Source organism: Ictidomys tridecemlineatus, chromosome 2 (genome assembly GCF_052094955.1).
Source record: "Ictidomys tridecemlineatus isolate mIctTri1 chromosome 2, mIctTri1.hap1, whole genome shotgun sequence".
In the NCBI taxonomy this organism is placed as follows: Eukaryota; Metazoa; Chordata; class Mammalia; order Rodentia; family Sciuridae; genus Ictidomys; species Ictidomys tridecemlineatus.
In genome coordinates, this window is record NC_135478.1 from 84,359,325 (window position 1) to 84,380,980 (window position 21,656).

Consider the following 21,656-nt stretch of genomic DNA (forward strand, 5'->3'; position numbering starts at 1 on the left):
CAGAGCCAAGTTCCCAAGCAGTACCGAAAACTCCACAGGTCATTCCAGGCCTCACCTGGCAAGGCTGGTGCCTCGTGACCATAGGCAGCAAGAGCCTTTTGAGGCGTTGTAGATTTGGGACACTATTCCTGCTCCAAGCTAAGAGAGCCTCAAAGAAAAAAGATGTTCTAACAGCACACTCAGTTTCAGGAGGGGTGAGGAGCAGGCGTCGAGGACCATGAACAGGAACGTGAAGCCATGACAGGTACCGGGCACATCTCTAGGATATTGGCTGTCCAGTATAGGACAAGAATCCAGGGGACAAAATGAATTAATCCATTTAGAGGGCTTGTGATCTGCTAGCTACTAGCATATGGACCATGTTCGGATCCCGACTTGAACAGTGGAGGAAAAGGCTGCCAACTTGGAGTGTGACTACTTATGGGTCATTTGGTAGAGGAATTGGGTTTTTCTGAGAGTGTGTTAGAGACATCATGGACTTTGTATATTGCAGTAGGCAGACATAAGACCTAGGTTTAAGGGATGCTTGAGAGGTTGAGAAACAAGACCCAACCCATGTCATTGATGTGGTTATTGCCGAGAGGAAAGCCACGTTGTGCCTTTCTGATGCTTTCTATGACCATTTTAGAAATACCGAGGGCTCTTTGCCGACCAAAAACCAGCATAAGCTGCATCCCACAGATTTATACAACCTCCCCCCCTGCCAGTAGTTCTCCCTGTCCAATGACCCTGACCTGTACATCATGTCCACTGGATTCAAGGATAATCATCTTGTTGCAAGAATTCTCCTTAATCGTCAAGAACGCGTTACCCTCTGGAGAACTGCATGCTTTTGCTAACATGAGCATATTTAAGTCTTAGTTAAAAATCTTCATGAGCCTGCATTTATTCGGGCTTCTTGAACATTCAGTATCAACTCTGTTAAGATGTCAGGGGTAATGACATGGACTTATCTTCCTATTGGACAGGGGACTTGACATCAGGATAGTGTTGATACCAGCAAGGGACCTGCCGGGTGGCTAGGGGGCTCCACCGAACTTGTGCACAATTATGTTAGGATGAGGGAGAACTTCCCCAGAAACCATGGGGCCCAGGGGAACACACCCAAGGGACCCAGTGGGAGCCCCACCCTCTCAGAGGTCTGGATTTACAGAGTTGCTAAATAATTCCTGACTCGAGATCAAAGTTTAGGGTTTTTTAGGATAGGAAAGTTGTGGGGAGAGCCATTCTAAGCCTGCTCCAGCTTCTCTTCATGGAATTTGGAGGTTCAGTTTTCAGCATTGATATCAAGCAGATGCCGTCCTGAGCCTCTGGTCCCTCTGCTCAGAGGCCAAGTGTCGTTGTTCCCTGGCCTTTACTGGGGACACTTCTCTCTAAGGAGATCAAGAGTTAACGGGCAGAGAGGAGTGACAGGCAGAGAGTGTAACGAGGAAAAACTCATCATTGCTCCTACTTCGAGGAGACTCAAGTTAGGGTCCTCATCACTAGGGTACAGCTTTGGCAGTTCTGGAAGACATTGCTGGACCTTCTCAAACCTTCCCAGGCTCCTCTGGAGGAGCAGGAGAACTGGAAAGAAACTAGAGAAGTATGCTCTCTGACAGGTTCTCCATGTCAGAAGACCATCATTAATGTAGCTCTTCCTACGTGAAAGTCTTTTATGGTCAGTGTTTTTCTGAACCAAGAGTCTCAGCTGTACCAAGTAAAACTCAGCACCCAAGGGTGGTAGGTGACCTTTGTCTTGCAACAAAAGACAATACACACGTGCTTCAAGTGTCATTACCTGCCTTTCACGGGCTTACTCCAAACAAGATCAAGAGGTGTGGGGTGACCTTGGAGGTAGAACAGGGGTCAGAGGTCTACTTCAATGAGGTCAGGAAACCCACTTGAGCCTTTGAGACTTTCCCAGACCATTTCCCTCCTACATTAAGAGCAATCCTTCCACGTCAGGTTACCCCACGCATAGACTTTAGAATCTTGGTGAACACTAGTTTGGTGGTCTGTGGCACTTAAGGCTCTAGCTCACGAGAAGTTGACATCTCCCATCATCTCCAGAAATGACAGGGCAGATCATCCAGCAAGAACAGAAGCCAAGTCTCAGAGGTCTCAGCTCTATTGAGACTAACATGATATTGAACTCAGGGGCACTTGACCAGAGCCACATCCCCAGCCATTTTATTTAGAGACAGGGTCTCACCAAGTTGCTTAGTGCCTCACTTTTGCTGAGGCTGGTTTTGAACTCCTGATCCTCCCTCAGCCTCCCAAGCTGCTGGGATTGCAGGCATGCACCAGCATGCCTGGCCTAAGATTCTCCAGAGTGGCTTCTTCCGGTGTTAAGCTAATGGTCCAGAAGTCCAGGAGACCCAGGCAAACCCCACTCCTAGTCTATAGGCAAATGTCAAGTCTTTTCCATGAACCTTTGGACATTCTAGGAAAGGTTCCAGCCTCTGGGGTCAATAGGAAGTCACTAGGCTTTAAGATCAGCATGCAGAATGAGGCAAGCATGACCAAGTAGTAACATGTCCACTAGACTCCAGCTTAAGTCAGTCAAAGATTCAGGTTTGCCACTGGTTGCCGAGAAGTAAGGCCACACCTAGTGCTGCATTGTCACCAAGGAGAGTCAGCATGTGTTCTTAAGAGGGTAGTCAAGCACCTTCCTGAGATTCGATGTCACCAAGACATGTTTTTGTCCCACTGGGGACTTGGTCCTGCCCACACAGGTGATTCAACAAAAGACCAGTTACAAGTTGGTAAGGCAGGGTAAAGTTGATGACCGTCACATCCAGATCATTCAACTGAGACCTGAGACTCTCCCCTGGTGCACATGCATAGGCACACACCAGGTGACTCATCAGCTCACCTATATCCAAGGTGATACTATAGCCCAAGGTTGGAAAGATCAATAAAGAAACAGTGACCAAGTTCCCCAGGGTTGGTAAATCCAGTGATCATGTCACTGGAGGTAGCCAGGAGAGAAACTGATCTCACTGAACAGTTCTCATCTTTGTCCCCATAAGACCTTGAGTGGATGCCATCTGTAGGCTAGGAACTGAGGGACCTTGACAGCAGAGAATCTGCCATTTTATTCCAGTCTAGCAGAACTGAGCCTCCCTAGCAGGTGGCGAGCAGTTGAGGGAAGTGGTAAGAAAATTCTTTGGGGGAAGTTCCTAGTCTTGAAGAAACACCTCTGGTTCAGTCAGAAGTGACTGTCACCACCATTCCATATGCTTAGTTTAGTTAAAACTAACTCAGGTCCTGGAGGAGTGAATCCAACCAGTGCTCATGGTTCCCACATATACCCCTACTGAGAAGGGGCCAAAGGCATTTAAACCAGAGGCCAGTTATGGGATGGAGGAGGAGAAACCCAAAGCATGGACAGTTATTCCAGAATGTGAGGAGGTAACCCAGGGGCATTGGGTGATGGGAGCCAGGCTAGAGAGATTTCTGGAAAGAATCCGATTAGACAGAAGGGCTTAGCAGGGTCCGAGTCTGATACGAAGCGGGAGGGGAGACACCGAGGAGTCCCTTAAGGAGGGTCCACAAGGGAGAATTAGAGGTGTCTAACTGACTCAGGGAAGAGTCAGGGCAACCTCAGGGAGGTTAGGAGGAGGGTGGAGACTGGTGGGCGGTGGGCGGGGAGGGCGAGAGGTGGCTCATCCACTCCCGCTCATTACAGCCCATGTGGTGAGATATGATGCCATTGATAAGGTCTCCTTTAATTCCTAGACATATGTCCGACTTTGCATATCTCAATGAGGAAGAGACTTGGCTTCGTTTTGGGGGTAAATCTTGTCATTTGAGAAAGCAAGGCAACCTTCCCCTTGTCTGAAGTGGCTTGAGATAAGCCTCCAGAGTATCCTTCCTGGACCAGCCAGTTTGGGCAGCTGGACAGAAGAGCTGGTAACCACAGCAGCAGCCATGGCCAGTGGCTTAAGCTGCTTCATGGGCTGTTACCTTCAAGTGCAGCGTCAAGCCCAGGGGCATTCCTACAGGGAGAGCAGGCATGGCGGGGAGGAGGGGGGACACAACATGGAGCAGGGTTCTCGTACTGGGACCCCAGCAAGAGCTGAAGTCAGTTCCAAGCATGCAGAGCCTCCACTGCATGGGGAGGCTCATAGGGGAGCTCCCTCACCTCTAAACTGGAGCAATGTTGGGGGTCTAGATCTTGACCAGACACTGGGTTAAAGAACAAGGATCAAAAGTGCCACCAACAACCTACGTGGATTTTCAGCTTTAGGAGATCTCTTCAGTGCAAGTGGGTCCAAGAGTCCACAAAACTCCCATGAACACATGGCCAGACATCAGGCCAGAGCATCTCAAGAACCACAAAGAACAGGGAGGGAGGCCACTTCGTCCCAGTCCTGGGGCACTTTAACCGGGATCTGAATCAAGGGACATCAGGTCACTGTAGTACTTGTGTTCCAGACAGCTGATGCCATGTGAAGATGTGGAAATGGTTAACAAAGAGGTTTCTTGGCCTTTTTGGCTACCAGCATTGATTGGCAGCCCCCCTTCCCGAATGTGGGGAGTGTAGACTCACAGCTCCACCTGGCAATTCTACAAGAGCACGGGTGGGGACATGCTCAGGCATGGTGACTCCAGTCCCATGATCACAGCCATATAAGGCCTCATGGCCCAGCCAGCTCCTGCATAACACTATTGTTCTCCCCCATGCAGAGTGACCATAGTCATAGCCATTACTGCTTAAAGTGCAGATCAGAGGTCCAGTGTCTTCCCCACCCAGTTCCCCCATTCCTGGCTCTCTACGTCCCCTTCCTCAATTATACCTGGTGCATCAGCAGTTTCTGGGAGCAGCTGGGGTCTATGGGGATGGCTGGAAAAGGTACAAAGTGCTGCAGGTCCCACTGTGCCACCATCTTGGTTTTGGGCAATGTCACCAGGATCAGCTCCTTCCTAGAGCTGATAGTAAGTCTATGATGGTCAACTTTCCCCTCTACCATGGCCATAAATCAAGTTCAAACTCAACTTTGGGATTCTTAAGGGTGGCAGTTTGTGCTAGCAAACTGCACTGTCTAGTTGGAGATACCCCGGGCACTCTAGGAAGCCAAGTCTTACTTCATTTACAGGACAGTTGGCTATTCAGGCTCGTTCTAGTTGACATGGGGGTTCCCGACCAGGAGAGCCTCATGGGTTTAAAGCTTGTAAGACAAGGTCCCACTCTGGTTCCAGAGGGCCAAGTAACTGGGGAGCTGGGAGTGGAGAGCGAGTTTATAACTGGTGTCATCCATTTGCATTCACTTGGTTTTATTTAAGCCAAGATCCCAAACAAAGCTGGAAACAGGAAACAATGTCCAATACAAATTCTCAGGAACAACTTAAGCCGTACTTCACTGTAATCTCAGCTGAGATTCTGACCAGAAACAGTTTTTTTTTTAAACCAATTGTAGAAAGAGACATCGTTCAGCATCAATGGCCATCATACAAATTTAAACACCTGGGTAGGGCGTCTAATATTCAAGGCTCCTCTTTTTTGGCCAAGAAACCCAGTTAAGCAGAAATGGGAAACGATATCCAGGGAACGAATAATGTGTTTGTTCCTCAGGGACATTGGGGCATGGACGCTGGTGTCTACATTTCATGTTGCTATAAATAGCAAACTTCCCTATAGCAACTACAGCGCCACTTGCCACCGTGGTTGGCGGAGACTTCCAATTAGATGTCCCAAGTCCCTTTAACATGGGCCAACCACCTAGGTGTTAGGGAGCAGCCCAGTGGTTAGGTGTGTGCACCAGACCCTGGGTTCCACCCCGTCACAGATGGCCAGCGACATCCTTAACTTACTGAAATCTAATTTTTCTCTGAGACACAAGATGGGGAGCAGAAGAGGTAGCTTTCGGGAGTCACAGCAAGGAATTCAAGAAAAAGGGAAGTAGAACAAGAGTTTTAGGAACTCATGTTCACTAACTGCCCAATGCCATCACAGGACATGAAGTTCCCATAATCCCCTTATTCTGGTGGCTTCAGTTGCTATCCGACAGCCCTCAGTGGTCAATGTGCAAGGGTCCATTGGTGGAAGATGGACCTTCCAAGGTCATGCCCGGTTTTCAGCCATGGACCCTGCTGGCGACTAAGCCAATGAGAAGCACAGGGCCCCACCTCTCCCAGGGTCATTCCGTCTCTAGGACACTCAGCCTAGCCAGGGTTCCTTCCACCACGTGCGTTTCCTGGCACCTCTTCTGTCTGCCCGTCCATTTCTACAGAATCAAACCTTAAGACACACTGGACAACACCCGAAGGGAGGGTTGGAGGCACCCAGCCTCCCTCTGAGGTGAGCAAGGACATGTAAAAGGGGCCAAAGCACAAGCCAGCATCCAGAGTCCCAGTGCCAAGGGTCTTGTCCCCTCTGATGCCATCTCAGGCAGTGTCTGCACTACCAAGTGATGTCCTGGAAGGCCACAGAGGCAGAGGCACCCAGAGGCTGGGCCTGTCATTTCATCTGGACCCCATCAGGCCATACGTACCACCTTGGCAGAGGGGACCACCCAGACAGCACCAAGATACAACACCCCCCACCTAATAAGCTCATCCATTTCCAGAAGCTTCTATCCTGGTCCTAAAGAGTTACCCAAAGCTGCTTGGTGGTCTGTTCCTGACAGATACCAGCATTTCTCAGTTGTGATAACTTCGACATCATGGTCACTGACTTACCCTAAAGCACGGCAGCCACATCCCTGGAGGATTAGGGAAACCATGGAAATGGCCTTGCCCCTCTTCTGGGGCCTCAGATTGTGCCCAACGAGACACCAGTATGAAAGGCCCAAGCGTCACCTGGCTGTCCTCTGGGCCCAAGCCTCCCCAGGCAGAGCTTGCATTTCAAGAGGCCCTCCCCATGGGGTTGGTTCACAACATGGCGGCCTGCATTCTTTGCCCTCCAGACCACCCCCACCCCAAGAGCCCTTTTACGTAAGGAAAAGCATGCTTGGGACCCTGTGACCGCTTCTCATCTCACCATTTCCAACTTTCCCATGGATAAGAAAGTTGGTTAGTCCAGCGTGTCCTGGGCCAGCTCTGGTTCTTACTTTTCCTTCAGATCTCAAGGGCATTGAGTAGGGAACTTCATGCTTTCCCAGGAACTGGGGGAAGAGTCCATGTTGGGTTCAGCACCCTCTTTCATGCTTGCCCAGATTCTAGTTCCCTTTAGGATGCATCTCATGGATGAGTCCCCTTGGTCTCTAGAGATCTGGTTCTAGTGACGAGACCGAGGCCAAGAGCCCAGGTACAAGGATAAGCAGTCTTTAGTCTATTAGCACCTCCAAGAATCCTTGCATGCCAGGGCTGAGAGTCAGCTCATACAAGCCAGCTATACCCCACGTCTGATGTCCTGAAGCCAAGTAGTCCCTCACTAACCCATCCCAAGTGCCAACGTGGGCACTTTCATGGAGACTTAGCCCAACTTTCAACTCACAATGGGGACGAGGTGGCGATTGGGCAGACACATTCTTCGCAAAGCAACACCCCAAGTCTAGAGTTGCTCAAGCAGCAATGCTTCAAGAGCAGTTCAGCAAGGCCTTTGTCAAAGCTCCAGACAGAACAGCCATGAGAGACTTGGCTGCTACCTCCAGCACTGAGGACCATTGTTCAGAAGGTCAGTCACCATCGTCAACAAGAGCTGGTATCAAGGAGCACCAGATAAGCAACCTCAGCTACCCTTCACCCCACTCCTCACAGGGTTTGACTGAAAGCCCAGAGGATGTACTAAATGTGGTAGGTGACTTTAAGTCATGGCTGAGAGGTCTCACCTGAAACGCAGTTTTTAGGTGGACCATCAGCTCAGAATCAAGGCAGATGGATCCTTTGCCATGAGGATTCTAGAAGTTTCCTCAACCTGAACCAAGAACATGACCTTCAGCTTTGATGGCTGGCCCTTCGAAATGGCTCTGAGGATTAGAAAAGTCAAATTTAATAAGGGAACTGGGGAAGGAAAGTGAGATCAGGAGTCCAAAGGGCTCTCTGATGTCAGAAGTCAGGCTTCCCCTGCGATCAAGATCTAGAGGGCAGAGGCCATACGAGTGTGTGGCAACCTGAACAGGTTTTTGTCATAAGGTCTAGGGCACAACTGATGCAGTTCCTCTCACCCAGTGTCAACTCTGGCAAAGCTGCACATCTCAGAGCCACTCTCTAGTCTATAAAGCTCAGCCACATGCCTTGACCCTGCAGGTGACGTTGTCCACATGTGCCACAGGCATCTGCCTTTCAGGGGCTCCAAGGCCAAACCTAGGAAAGCCACTAGGGTAGCTTATGACCCTGGATCTGGTAAGATTCAGGAGAAGGGAGAGGTTCCCCCCAACAGATCAGGAAACTGCACGTGATTGGAGGTGTTCTGGGGCTACCTGTACTCCCAAGTTACCTTCTACCTGGAATTCCTCCCTGTCCCATGGGAAGGTGAGGATTCAGTTGCTTATCCATATGCTGGATTTGGGTGGTCTGGGTGTACATAAGGTTTGTGCTCACAAGAGGTCATCTCCAGAGACAGACGCCGGATAAGATCACCGCCTCCCCCCACCCAGGACACCTGAGCCAACTTCAGACAAGTCCTGGAACTATCCCAAGACTCCCCTCAAGCCACAGCTCCGTGTTACGAACCCCATGGTCCAGAAATCCAGAAAACCAGGCAAATTCCATACCAGAGAGATTTGGTACGCCTTTTCCACAAACCCCTGGTCAAGTTCAAGGAAAGTCCTGGGCTAGCCTCGAGGTTAAGAACTTTCACACCACTGAGGTCCCCAGAACAAGTGCAGAACGAAGGAGGTGACTGGGGTGGCTGTTTCCACACAGCTCTGAGCCCAAGTCAGACAAGGGACTTTCAGATATACCTTTGGATGCTACGAGTGACAGGGCCAACATCCCCAGTGGCACTGTCACAAGATCTTAAAAATCTGTCAGTCCCTCTGCATACCCTTTCAGCATAGGCATGCACGGAAATGTCAGCCAGCCCACCTGGTCACCCAGGCTATCCCAGGGGCTTGGGATGGGGGGCCACACAGACCAGCACTAAGCACAACCCAAGTTTGAGAAACCCAACAGATTAGGTCACTTGATTGCACAAGGTGGTGGCTGAAGAGAACCTGCTCTCCCAACTGAACATCTGTCTTCAACTCCTTGAAACCTCTAGTAGAGGCATCAGCCAAGGGACTGGATTATCCATGGACTGGAGTAAGGGGCATTCCTCACCATTGACCAGCAGTGCCTAAAGCTCACCTGGAAAGTGAGAGGAATGGACTGTCAGGATGTGGCAAGGAATCCAGGATTGAATCCCCCTCAGTAGGGCCATCAGTCCTGTTTTAACTACGAGAGTTCCACCTACTATGTGGTTTCTTCCAAAAATGTAGATCCTGGGGCAGTGAACACACTCAGTTCCCATATGATTCCAAGTGGGACTCTCCAGGGAGTCAGTAACGCTCCTCTGCCTGGCCCAGAGTCTCCAATGGGTGTTTTTTGACTAGAAAAATCCAAACCACAGGGAGCAGGAAATCAAGCTGGAGAGGAAAGCATTCAGTTATTTAGGGGTGTTTAAGCAAAGACTGGTGTCTGCCTCCAATATGCATCCTTTATAGGGTTCAGTCTAAGAACCCCCTAACTACACCCTCACTTGCTGCTGTCTGGTTTTATGGAAACTTGGGCAGTCAGGAACGGGGGGGGGGGGCATCTTTGGACACTGAACTAGGAACTTTGATGCCCAGGAAAGCAGAGTCAAGGAGTAACCCAGAAGGGTCCTACTTTGTAGTATCCTACTTCAAGTCCCCAGGTGTTCAGTTTGACAGGTCTGTTCTGGGTGTTTCTAGGGTTAGGTCCCCATGTTATGTGGAGACCAGGAGTTAGGCTCTGAGATGTTGCTGAGCTTCTATTATAGGTCATTTCCTTTTCCATTCCACATCTGTATTTCTAACCCTTTTCTGGCTAAGGCAAGTTTCCAGAGTCACCTTCTCATTTTGGTGTGTGTCATGAACATCCCTACATCTGTATGGAAGTCCTGAGCCCTCCATCCAAATTCAGAGATGGGCGTTTAGCTCAATGGTCATTGTTTGCGGGTGAGGGTGAGAGTGAAGAGTCAAGGTCATCAAGGTTAGCAACTGAGCTCACTTGATACAGGTTGCACAGGATATGGAGGAGGAAGCTCAGGGCCTGGTCAGCTGGTGGACAAGATAAAGGTCCAGTGTTCACCCATCTGCCACATGTTGTAGGCCATGAGAACAAGAGCTTGGCCCTCTCTCTATTGGCATTTTAGAGGTTGGTGTTGTAGACTTGGATTCCTGGCCCCATTTTGGTGGCCAGCACAGACCACCTGAATTCTGAATGCTTGTCTCTTGGGAGCCGATCAAGTCAAGGCATTATTATTCCTGGTCCCGGCTGATGCTGGACAGCCCAGGAGCTTCCCCAGGGGATCAGGTTGGGCCCAGAAAAAGGCGTGGACACTATGGCCTGGTTCATCCTCTCCCAGCTGCCTCATTCCACTGGAAGCCTGTTCATTGGAGGTTCAAATGGCCACGGTCATGGTTTGTGTTCTCCTTAAGTTACATGTATTCAGGGACCAGGTGCAGAGCCCGATGTGGGCCATGGAAATAAAGGTGGCAGCATCACCATCGCCCAAGATGCTGGAGTGGTCAGAGCTCAAGGAGAGGGGCTGTCCCCAGGGGGACTAGGAAAGTCGACATGTCACTTGTTCAACAGCTTGACCTCAGCTGTTAGGTCACAGAGCATCTTTGGTTTCCCACACAGCACATCCCCAGATGAGAACGCACGGCAGAGGGACCCCCAGGGCTACGCATTAGGAGAAGAAGAGACGCAAGGACAGAAGCCGGAAGCACAAGCACCCCTCCAAGATTTTCATGCACCCAGTAACGCCCTTCTTGCGAAGGGACTGGGGAGGGGGATGTCACTGGAGGCTTATTTCCTGCTCACTAGCAGGGTTATCCAGAACCCACACGTGTGCCACAGCAAATGTCTTAGCCTGTGCCCTTTCCCTGGGTGCCAGCCCCTGTACAGCTGTAGTGAGGGCAGTGGCATCTCTAGCCAAGGTTCTGTCGTGTGTCACCTTTCAGTCTTAATTCACATGACCCCTTCCTCAGCACGGCCTGTGTTCTTATGGAAGATCATTCCAAAAGCCACTTTCCCAAGCTTCACCACCAACGTGGACCCGTAGGACCCTAGTCCAACTCTGGACAACTCTGACTGGCAGAGTCGATGGCCCCTTACAAGTATACAAGGTCCTTGACCCTCCATCCCAGTTGAACCAACTCAGCTCAGGACATGCCAAGAGGATTTGGTCACAACAGTCCTCCCAATATGAGTGTGGCCAAACCATTCACTAGGAACTTAAAGAAACAGCCATGATTGTCATAGCACCAGGCTTCTAAATGCCACCTGATCACCACCTTATCTAGGACCCAAAGCAATGTTGGAAGTACTGGTCAGTACATTCCACTTTCAAAAGCTGCTTTCTGGGACAGAGCTTACTCTTGAAGACAAATGCCACAGGTACTAGTGCCCAGCCGGGCCACAAGAGGGCCACCTGACTAACTGCAGTCCTCCATGCAAAGAGGCAACCTCCAAGTCGTAGAGCACAGGTGAAGGATGGGGCAAATTGACACTCTAGTTGCCATGGCAGCTCACAAGGCCACGGAGCAAGGACTTAGCCACCACTAATCGCCCCCATAGCTTAGCACAGAAGAGGGAGGAATGAGAACGGAAGGGGCTGGGGAAAATCGGTGCAAAGGAGAATACCACCTTCCAGTTGGCACCCACACTTGGGCTCTTTGGCCATACAGTGGACAAAGGATGTGTGGCCTTAAGGACCCAGCTGTAGGATGCTGCTAGGAGCTAGGAGGAGGGGCGGGAACCTCTGCCCAGGGCGTGTTCTTCTAATATGGGAGACAAGATTTTTTTCCTGCAAGTCAGGAGCTCTCAAACAGTAAGACAGCTCAGCTGCTGATTAGCACTCCTAAACCAAGATGAGGAAGTAGAGTGCTGTCCCATCCTCTTATCACCCAGCTGAGGGGACAGCAGGGGACCAAGGATTGGTGAGCCCCACAGGATGGAAACTGTCCCTGAATTCAGGGGCCAAATGCATGCTCACCTGAAGTTCCAGGTTGTTCATGGCTGGCAGGAGGCAAGACATAAGTATTTGTGTCAAGACAGGTAAAGAAGCTCGCTTCTGTTTACATGTGGGAGAGAAACAAGCCCCCAGCTGGATTTGCAGTCAAGCTTCAGAAGTAGATCTGCATTGAAGGCATAGGAAGCCACAAGGAGGGAGAAAAAGTTCCAGAAAGAAATAGCTCAAGCCACTCCCCACAACCTACAGCATAGGCTGGGAGAACAGAGGACCCCAGAGTGGGGGGACGCATGGAAGCCCAGGCGTTGGTTCAAGAACGCGAGTGTGTGGGTTTGAACTGCCTCCACCTGCTCTTTATGGAGCCCAGACAACAGCCCTGGGCACCAAAGCTGGGGAAGGACACAGGCACGATGCAGCTGGAAAGGCTCCTACTAGCCTCTGCTCGGGTGTCCATTCCTTACAGGGACCAAGGTTGAGGATCTGAGGCCCATCCACTCAGATCAGCAGCAGGGGAGTGCGTACTGTCTCCGCTCTCCGGGTCTCCCCTGTCTGATTGCCCTGGCCTTTGACTTTAATCCTCTCTAAGCTGAGGCTAAACAAACACTGGGCTCCCTTTTCTTCTTCAGGGAGAGGGACCCATCTGTGCCTCCCTAACAGCAGGGGAAACAGACTTCTGTCCTCTGGGGTCAGGGAGCAGACACCCCCGAGATGGCAGGCTCTCCAGCCCCTGCCCTCCCATCAGTCCCCAAGCCAGAGGCTGGAGACACTGTCACCTCTCATTAGAGGGGCCCAGTACCCTGGCTGCCCTCCTTAAAAGGGCAGACACTGGATAATCACCTCCACAGGGGGCCGAGAGAGGGGCAGGCGCCCTGGACCAACCAGTCAGGCTCATTAAGGTCAGAGCCAGGGATGTCGCTTGTCCCCATGCACATGAGCAGTCCTGACTGGCTTTGTTCTGGTGCCTCTTTGTGGCCGAGGAATGGGTTGACTCCAGGTGTGGAGATTCCTCCTAAATACAGGGTCACCATAGGAGAGGACAGGAAACAAGAATAAGCGTCATGGTTCTCCTCAAAGTGACCTCTCCCAGAACTTAGTTTTGAGCTTAATTCCATTTAAGGTTTGTGGCCTGCTCAGCCTAATTGCAAAAGGCCTGGAGAAGGTTTTGTCTAGATATGCCTGTCATTTACGGTCATACTGTTCAGGGTCAGAAAACCCAGGAATCATGCAGACAAGCAAACTTGACCTCACGAGCTGGGTTTAGAGGGCACAGCTGACCGAGGGTTGTCGGCATCAGGAGCCTGATACAGGCCGATACTGAACACTTCCAGAGAAGAATGGCTCGGAAACCAATACACTCACATTCCAAGAGCAGAAGATTCCAGAAAGGAGGTTCTCCATGAACCAAACACACCAGCCAAGCAGCTCATTAAAACCAAGACCAGCTCAAGTCAAATCTGTCACCTTAGACGTCAGGAGAAGGCTGTGTTCCTTCCAACTTCACCAACAATCAAATTCTGGACTTGGGTAAAGGACCCAAGTTCCACAAAATTTCCCAGAAGATTCAGTGTGGCCCCCTCAACTGAGGTCTCTAGGAGTCTCAATGAGTGGGTATTTGCTATCAGCAAGTCAAGCCCCAGGAGTACCGGGAGGTTCAGAGAAAGATGGCCAGTGTTCCTCCAGAGACCAAAGGCAAGAAATGCTTATGGTACTCAGGGGGACAGCCAAGTTGCGCCACTGCTCTAAACCCAGAGGCTGGGGCAGTGACAGCTACCAAGTTAGGACCACAGGGAGGTTCTGCTCTCACCTCTGCCGAGTTCTTGATGCAGGAACTCGGATCTCCAGTGTGGGGTATATAACAGCCTCCTCCCGGCAGGGAGGATTCATGTGGGATGAGCCGGGCTGATCCATGTGGAAACAGACTCCCTTACCTGTGGGGAGCCATCTACCACCATGCCTAGAGGACCATGGTCTACTGTGGATGATTCAAAGGGGAAGAAAGGCAGCCTAAAGAGGGGCTGGGGGAAGGAGGAGCTGGCGGGTGTAGGTGGATGCACGTCCAGGGAAGCATTTGCAGAATTTGAAAGATGATTCTGAAGCCGGGTCCTGAGCATGTCAGTAACAGCTAGCACATCTTTAGGTTTTCACTGTGCCACAGGCTGCTTAAGTGTTTAAGCACGCATCCAATATTTATGATGTAGGTTAAAGGCTTAGTTATAGAGGCGTTTAAATGTGCAAAAGTAGTTACAAGGACTTCAGCATCCCCGTTAAAGACCCAGCAGTTTCCAAAATGCTCCTCATGGAAATGCAGAATGGGGCCAGGTAAGACATTTTCCCCAGCAAAGTTTTGGAACTAGGATTGAACCCAGGGACACTTAACCATTGACCACACCCCCAGCCCTTTAGAGAAGGCCCTAAGGAAGTTAGGGCCTCGCCATGTTGCTGAGGCAGGTTTGAACTCGCGATCCTCCTGCCTCAGCCTCCAGAGCCACTGGGCTCACAAGCGTGTGCCATTGCACCCAGCTCCAACAGACCTTTAATGGGTGAGGAACCACTTACTACATATGCCTGGCACAATTCAAAGCCCGTTTCACTTGCCCATGTTGAAGATGGAGTTGTGCTACTCTTATATCTGCTAGAACTGGGCACACTTACCACCTAGAGCCTCAAAATGTCACCAGCTGATCAGTGGCCAGGTGGGATTTTCATGCCAGCCACCTGGCCCCCAGCACTGAAGTCAAGCTGCCTCTAGCCAGCAGTGATGAGCTCATAAGCACTAGGATGATGGAAGATGCAGAGTGTTCACACGCAGGAGTACTTGTTCCCGCGAGATTATCTATCAGGAATCACCAGATGTTAAGACCGATAACATGTTTAAGCAAAGGTTAAAATAAAGGTAAGGCCTAGTGGACCTACTGGACGACTGACATGTCCCTGATGAACTAGGACGCTTCCTCATTTGTAGGTTCCAATTTCTATGCAGCTTTCAGAAAGTGCTAGTTTTTCCATGTATGTGTGGCCACGGTGGCTACTGGGATCTGTGCCTGCCCTGGGGTATTGTGGGCTATTCCTTCTAAGCTCAACCAGGAGGTAGCCCAGCATTTCTCTGGCCACCCAAGAGCTCACAGTCAGAACATTAACAAGCACTTTCTATTATTGGGGTCAAAAATAGGACAAGAAGATACCTTAAAAACAAATGGGATCTTCTTCCACGAAATGGAAGGGTGTTTGTCAAACTTCTGAAGTGTATCTTCCTGACCAGATGGGGAAACGCCATCAGGTGGTTTTATAGATCCTCCCGGCTCTAACGTTTCACAACACTGATCTTTGCTTCCCTCACATGAAGAATTTTGATCCAGACACTTTCAAACTCATTAGGCAGCCATAGTGCAGTTCAGCTTTATATAAACAAAAACTAGGAAAATTCTAGACAAAGTAGCCCAGGTCTCACTCGACTCAGCCAAGAGAGCAAGTCTGAGGACCGAGCCACCTCCTGGGGCTCCCGTTCAATATGGAATCACCATTCTCACCTTGCAACCCCAGCAGTGCCCTTCAGTCTGTATGCCCTATGAACTGCGCCTAGCTGGACCCAAGTTCATTATCAGCAGTATCTACTGTATACAGTTGAAAATGAATCCTGCAGATGGGGGACAGCTGTTTGTACTTAGCAGTTAAGTGTCCCTGCAAGGCCGGCAGCCTCCGCCAAAGGCATTGTTCTCTGCAAAGCATCCATCTCTCAAAGACTCCCTAAATCAGGGCCAGATGTCCACATACAACTCACGTTTCTCTGCAGATTCTACTTTCTGGAAAAAAGTAGGTAGACAAAGTAGGATGCGCACAGTGGCAGACGCAGCCCTGAGAAGATGGGTGCAAGTTCTAGGTGTGCGCTAGCAACAGCGGGGGGATGCACTGGCATGGACCAGGTCAATCTAAACAAGCCTGTGATAGCCGATTTTAAACCTGTAGAATGGGTGTAGCAAGATCAGCGATTGGGCCAATGGTTCTGAAGTTCTAGAGCCAGTACTGCAGTGTGTGCCCATCCTTGGGCCAGTTAGCCCTGAAGTGTGATTTCTTGCTCTTCATCCCCAGTAGTAGCAAGGCTTCCCATTTTTTAGCTGGGTAGATTCGAGCACCCAGTAGGGTCCATATAGTCACGTATATTTCTTTGCTGAAGTTCTAACAAATGGGACTATGGTCGATGCAAGTTTAGGTCTTAAAGGGATACCTCCTTTTATTGAGCCCTTTTGCCATCCTATTAGCTGAGGCTCCAAACATTGTCTGGGTTTCGGCTATCTGGAAACTGTCCTTGGAATGGACACCTTCCCTAACAGGGTCCCTGGGTCCTGGACCATCATGCCAGCCCTGACATGGACTGCCTCTGGATTTTGAGCAAAGCAGCTTGGTTAGTTCAGGCTGCTATTCTTACAGGTTTTCCAGTGATGACCAGCTACACCTAATGTGAGGCAATTACCACCTCATTATTAAATGCACTGGAAATAAAGAGTGCCTGTCATTAGAGACCCCCTTCGGGTCCTTTGTCAGCCACTTTCCACTAGACTGGGTGGAACAGTGTTAAGAGGATCCTGTAATTCTGAGCACAGAGGGAAAATAGGGAGCTTGCCTGAACTCTCAAGTTTTAGCATGGCTTGGCTGGGCCATGCCTCAGTAGAGGGGGCAGACTCCTGGATTTTTACATCCTCATTTAGAGGCTAGTTGGGGAGGTACACAGTAAGTCCTGATAGGAGTGCTCAAGTGGACAGCCATTGAGTACATGTGTACTTAAGCAAGAGTGGCCCTTTGTTTAGGTTCAAGAGCTCCATAGGCAGGTGAGCCATCTGGATGAACCCGAACCTTACAACTCTTTCATGATGCTTGTCTGCTGGTAGAGCTCCCTACCATGCTGCAGGCTGACCCTCGACCAACTTCAGGTTTGGTCACTGACAGTCCTCTCGTAGAAAATCCTTCAAATGATGTGCACCAGTGCTTTCCAGTGCACTAATGCTGGGAGTGGCATTTCTGAAGCCTGTTTGCCAAGGGGGGCAAGGTATTGGGAAAGAGGCTTTGAGGGTTTCTTGGCCACGAGATGCCATTTGGGGGAACTAGCAGTGTTCTCCAAGGAACAGGGTCAAGTTAGGAGCCGAGCTACTACGATTCCTGGTCAACCCCGAGTCTAAGTCGACCACAGGGCTTTGAAGTTGAGGGAGTAGCAGGCCCACCATGAGGGCACTCAAGTGCAATTGGTTAGGGAATGAACGGCTCAGGTATCACGGTGGACTAACTGGAAGACAGCAAGTTCTTCAAGTCGAGAGTGGTTGTATCATGATCCAGCTATTCTGCATCTGGGTATGTTATTAAAGAAAAGAAAATTAGCATACAGGAGAGAGAGCTGTATACCCATGTTTACCACGTCACTATTCACTATTACTTTGGTCCTTGACACCCAACCTTGCTCCCCTCAACAGGCAGGCAGATCGTCAGACATTTGAGCAAACAGCTCCATGGGCCCCATTTCTCCATCTCTAATGTTCCCACCAGAAAGGAGTAGTGTGAACCCCAGGTAGGAGTTACAGAGCAGGTAGCATGAGAGCCTGGTTCGTGTCCTTTGTAGATGGCCCGTCTTATTGACCACCCCCCATCTTATAGGGGATGGGCACTTAGGAGTTACTACCTTATCTGAAGTCATGGGAGTCAAAGTTTAAGATTTTCCATGTTATGGGAAAAAGAAAGCCAAGCACATCTCAACATTGAGATAACAGCCAATATACAAAACTGATAAGGACATTGGCTCATAGTTGTGCTCTTAATGAACAGATACAAAATTACTCAATAATTGAAAAAAAATCCAAGATCAGAGACTATGTAGTTGGTTTCACTTTAGGGATGCAAGGATGGTTCAACATCCAAGATTAATGTGATATAGCATATACGTAAAATCAGGGGGAGTCACATGTTCTCAGATGCAGAAGATGCTTTTGAAAAGATTTAACATCACTTCATAGAAGACCTAAAGAAGCTAGATATAGACAGATTATACCTCAACATAATAGACTATCCATCACAAATGGGAAACAAAGTATTTCCTGTGAATATGGAATGAATAGCATCTCCTTTCTTGTTCAGCACAGTACTCAAAGTTTTAGACAGTAACCTGGAAAGAAACAAATGGGATACAAAGAGGAAAAGTCAAGTTATCCCTGCTTGTAGGTAGGATTCTATACTTGGACTCCACAGGACTCCACCCAAGACTTCAAACTCAGCAGAGTAGCAAAAAACTTAGGGATAAGTAACCAAGGTGGTGAGAGGCCAGTACCATAGAAGTTATCAAGCACTGGAGGAAGAAACTCAAGACACCCCTAGGAGACAAGGCCTCCTGTCACAATTTGGGAGAAGCTCATTTCAATGTCTGTTGACAACCGTGGTCTAGAGACTGAATGGGATCTAGAGATCTAACATTCTACACTGAAAAGAAAAAAATATCCCAATTCATGGGGAAGGCTAGAAGTTTCCCCCAAGATAATCCAAAGCAACCATGAGCAGAAGAATACTAAAGGCATTGATACCCAATTTCAGATTGTACTACAGAGCCATAGCAACAAGACAGTGTGGTATTGGCACAGAACCAGTCATGTAGACAAATGGAGTATGTAGAGCACCTTAATAAACCCACACTTCTGTAGCCATCAACCCTCCACAAAGGTACCAAGACACGCGTCAGTATAGCCCCTTCTAGTGACATTAAAACCAAATACAAAGATTGACACTATACTCTTTCCCAAACAACCCAAGGTTGATCAGAGACCTTGATGCAAGACCTGAGACTTTCAAACTACAGGAACACCAAGATAGGCACAGGCAGCGATTTCTCAAACAGGATGAAGAATCAAAGATGGATTGAGGAGCTTCTGCACAGCCAGAGAGTGAGGAGAACATGCAGGATAGAAAAGTCTTTGCTAGCTATTCACCCAACAGAGGGTTCACGTCTAGAATATGCAAACAAGCAGTCCAGTCAGCAAGTAGGCAAGTGATCTGAACGAAGTTCAGAAGTAGTTCGAGTGTCTAATGTGGAAAAGAATGCTCAGCTTTGATGAGGGAAATGCAAATCTAGTTACATTGAGATTCCATGTTATCCCAGTCAGAATGGCTGTTGTCAAGAGAATGCTCGATGGGGAAGAGGGGATCCTTATATACCACTGGTGGGAATGTTAGCTAGCACAGCCTCTGGGAGACAGCAAGTTCTTCAAGTCAAGAGTGGTTGTATCATGATCCAGCTATTCTGCATCTGAGTATGTTATTAAAGAAAAGAAAATTAGCATACAGGAGAGAGAGCTGTATACCCATGTTTACCACGTCACTATTCACAATAGCTACGTTGTAGAATTGGCCTAGGTGCTCGTTGATGGATAAGAAAATGCATGTGTGCATACACAAAACAGGATAGCCTTAAAAAGTTAAGTGTCATTTGCAGAAAAGTGACTAGAACTAGGTCATGATGCTGAGCGAGAGAGAACACCTGGTACTTGTCTTTGGCTTATGTGGAAGAAACTGACCCAGTGTAGGAGGGGAGCCGATGGGGAAGGAGACCAGGAGGTAAGGAGAGGCAGGAGTAGGTGTGATTGGCACATGATATGCACGTCTATGGGGATGTCAGTGCACAGATAGCCAGGGGCTGGATGCATCTCGGTGATGGCGCACTTGCCCAACACGTGTGTGGTCCTGGTTCCCATTCCTGGCACTGGGGGAAAGGCTCAGTTTTAAGAGGGGATGAGCAAGACTTCAGTACCCGAGAAGGGCAGCTATGGCAGGGCTAGCCTGGGGAATGGGGTTGAAGGTGGTCACTGGGGTGGCCCAGCTCACAGTCTTCTCACCCTTGGGCCCAAGTGCCAACTTGGATTAGTGCCCAGCACACCTGGAGGAGAAGTTACAAGCAAGTGTTCAGTTTCTCCTTCCACAGCAGCTTGGGGCTGGGAAATTGCTTCTCCCCTGCAGCCTTTCTACACCCGCAGCTGTGACTCTGCTGTCAGTGCCTTGCCAACAGGTGGGAAATGAGGGTGTTTCCTGCAGGTGGCTGTGGGAAGGTCGCACGAGTGTGTTCACCCCCCTGCACCTAGGCACCCACTGACCAGGAGTAAGCAGCCTTGGGTTGACACAGGAGGCCCCTGTGCCCATCTGCTCAGTGAGGGTGTCCGATGCGGATACAGAGAGGGATGCAGAGCCCCTCATGTGCCATGGCAGGCAGTGCCAGGGTCCTGCATGTTGCCAAGGGAGAAGGATGGGACAATCCAACTGTGGCTGTCCTTCTGTCCCAAGGTGAGCTGGGACAGTGGCACACTCATGCTGTGGCTGCCTTCACCTGTCCAGGGTTGATGGTTGTTGGCCTTGTTCTACTCCCACATGGTCTGGGCGTTGCAGGCTGGGTGTGCAGGGGAAGGGTCAGTCTGTCCTGACCTTCTCGTCTGTCCAGTAATATTGCCCAAGGCTTCAGCAGCAACAGAAGTCACTTGGAGCAGTGACCCAGCCCATTTCTTGTGTTCTCAGACAGCATATCTCTCCCTTTCCTTGGCTCACTGAGGTCTCTTAGTCCTCTGCTGGCAACAGGTTGAATCCTGGTGACCAGGAAGCTCATCTCAGCTCCCAGGACACTCCGTTCTTGATCCCTATGGCATGCACGACAATGTAATGCATTGATCTGGCTCTCCAGGGTACTGACTGGGGGACAGCAGGGGCAGGCCCCAGGAACTGCAGAGACCACGTCCCCCGTTTTTTGACGTCCAGAGCTGGCTTGTCCCCACCCTCTGTCAATACAGAGGTTGGCCAACTGAGGCCCTATGAAGGGTGTGGAAAGGAGGAGAAGAGTGGATGGGGAAATGGTGAAGGCTCAGAAGGCAACAACTTATTCCCCACCCAGAAAAGAAAAAACAAACAAAAAACCACACCCAAGCAGGATGAATTCACTCTCGACCTAGGACCATGAAGTTCATGTTGTTCACAGGGAACTTGGCTCCATACAGAATCACGCTCCATACAGAATCAAGAACTGTCCCAAGAAGTCCCCACCATGATGTCAAGGATGGTGCCCAAGTTCTCCCCTGTAAGGGTGAGTGCCAAGACTTGTCTCCATGACAGTTTTTATAGTGAAAGACACCAAGGTCCTAAAGTAGTAATCCCAAGTAAAAGATTCCATGAAGCCACTGGCAAAACAGATAGCCTACCTTCGTGTTTAAGAACATGGTTGGGACTGAACAGAATCCTGTCCTTGTCTCCATTTAAGGCTGTTACCCCCTTGCTGTTCAGAGTTGGTTGTGCTGGATGGTAGAGCAGGATTAGACGTAGCTGGTCTCAGGCAGGGGATCACAGTGGGCTTCAGCGTAGCTAGCAGAGGGAGACGATAACGAGTTTCTGTCTAGGGACAGATCTGGGTTCTTGGGGGTGGACATGGTCGACCACTCATGGAACTACGGATTGCATGTATGACCAATCCCATTTGGGATTGGTCGTCTGGGTACTGCAGTCTGATTTCTTCAGATCTACACCAATAGGCACAGAGCCGTCACGATGTCCCCATCTGCTCTTCCTTTCCACGCCCTTCATGGTG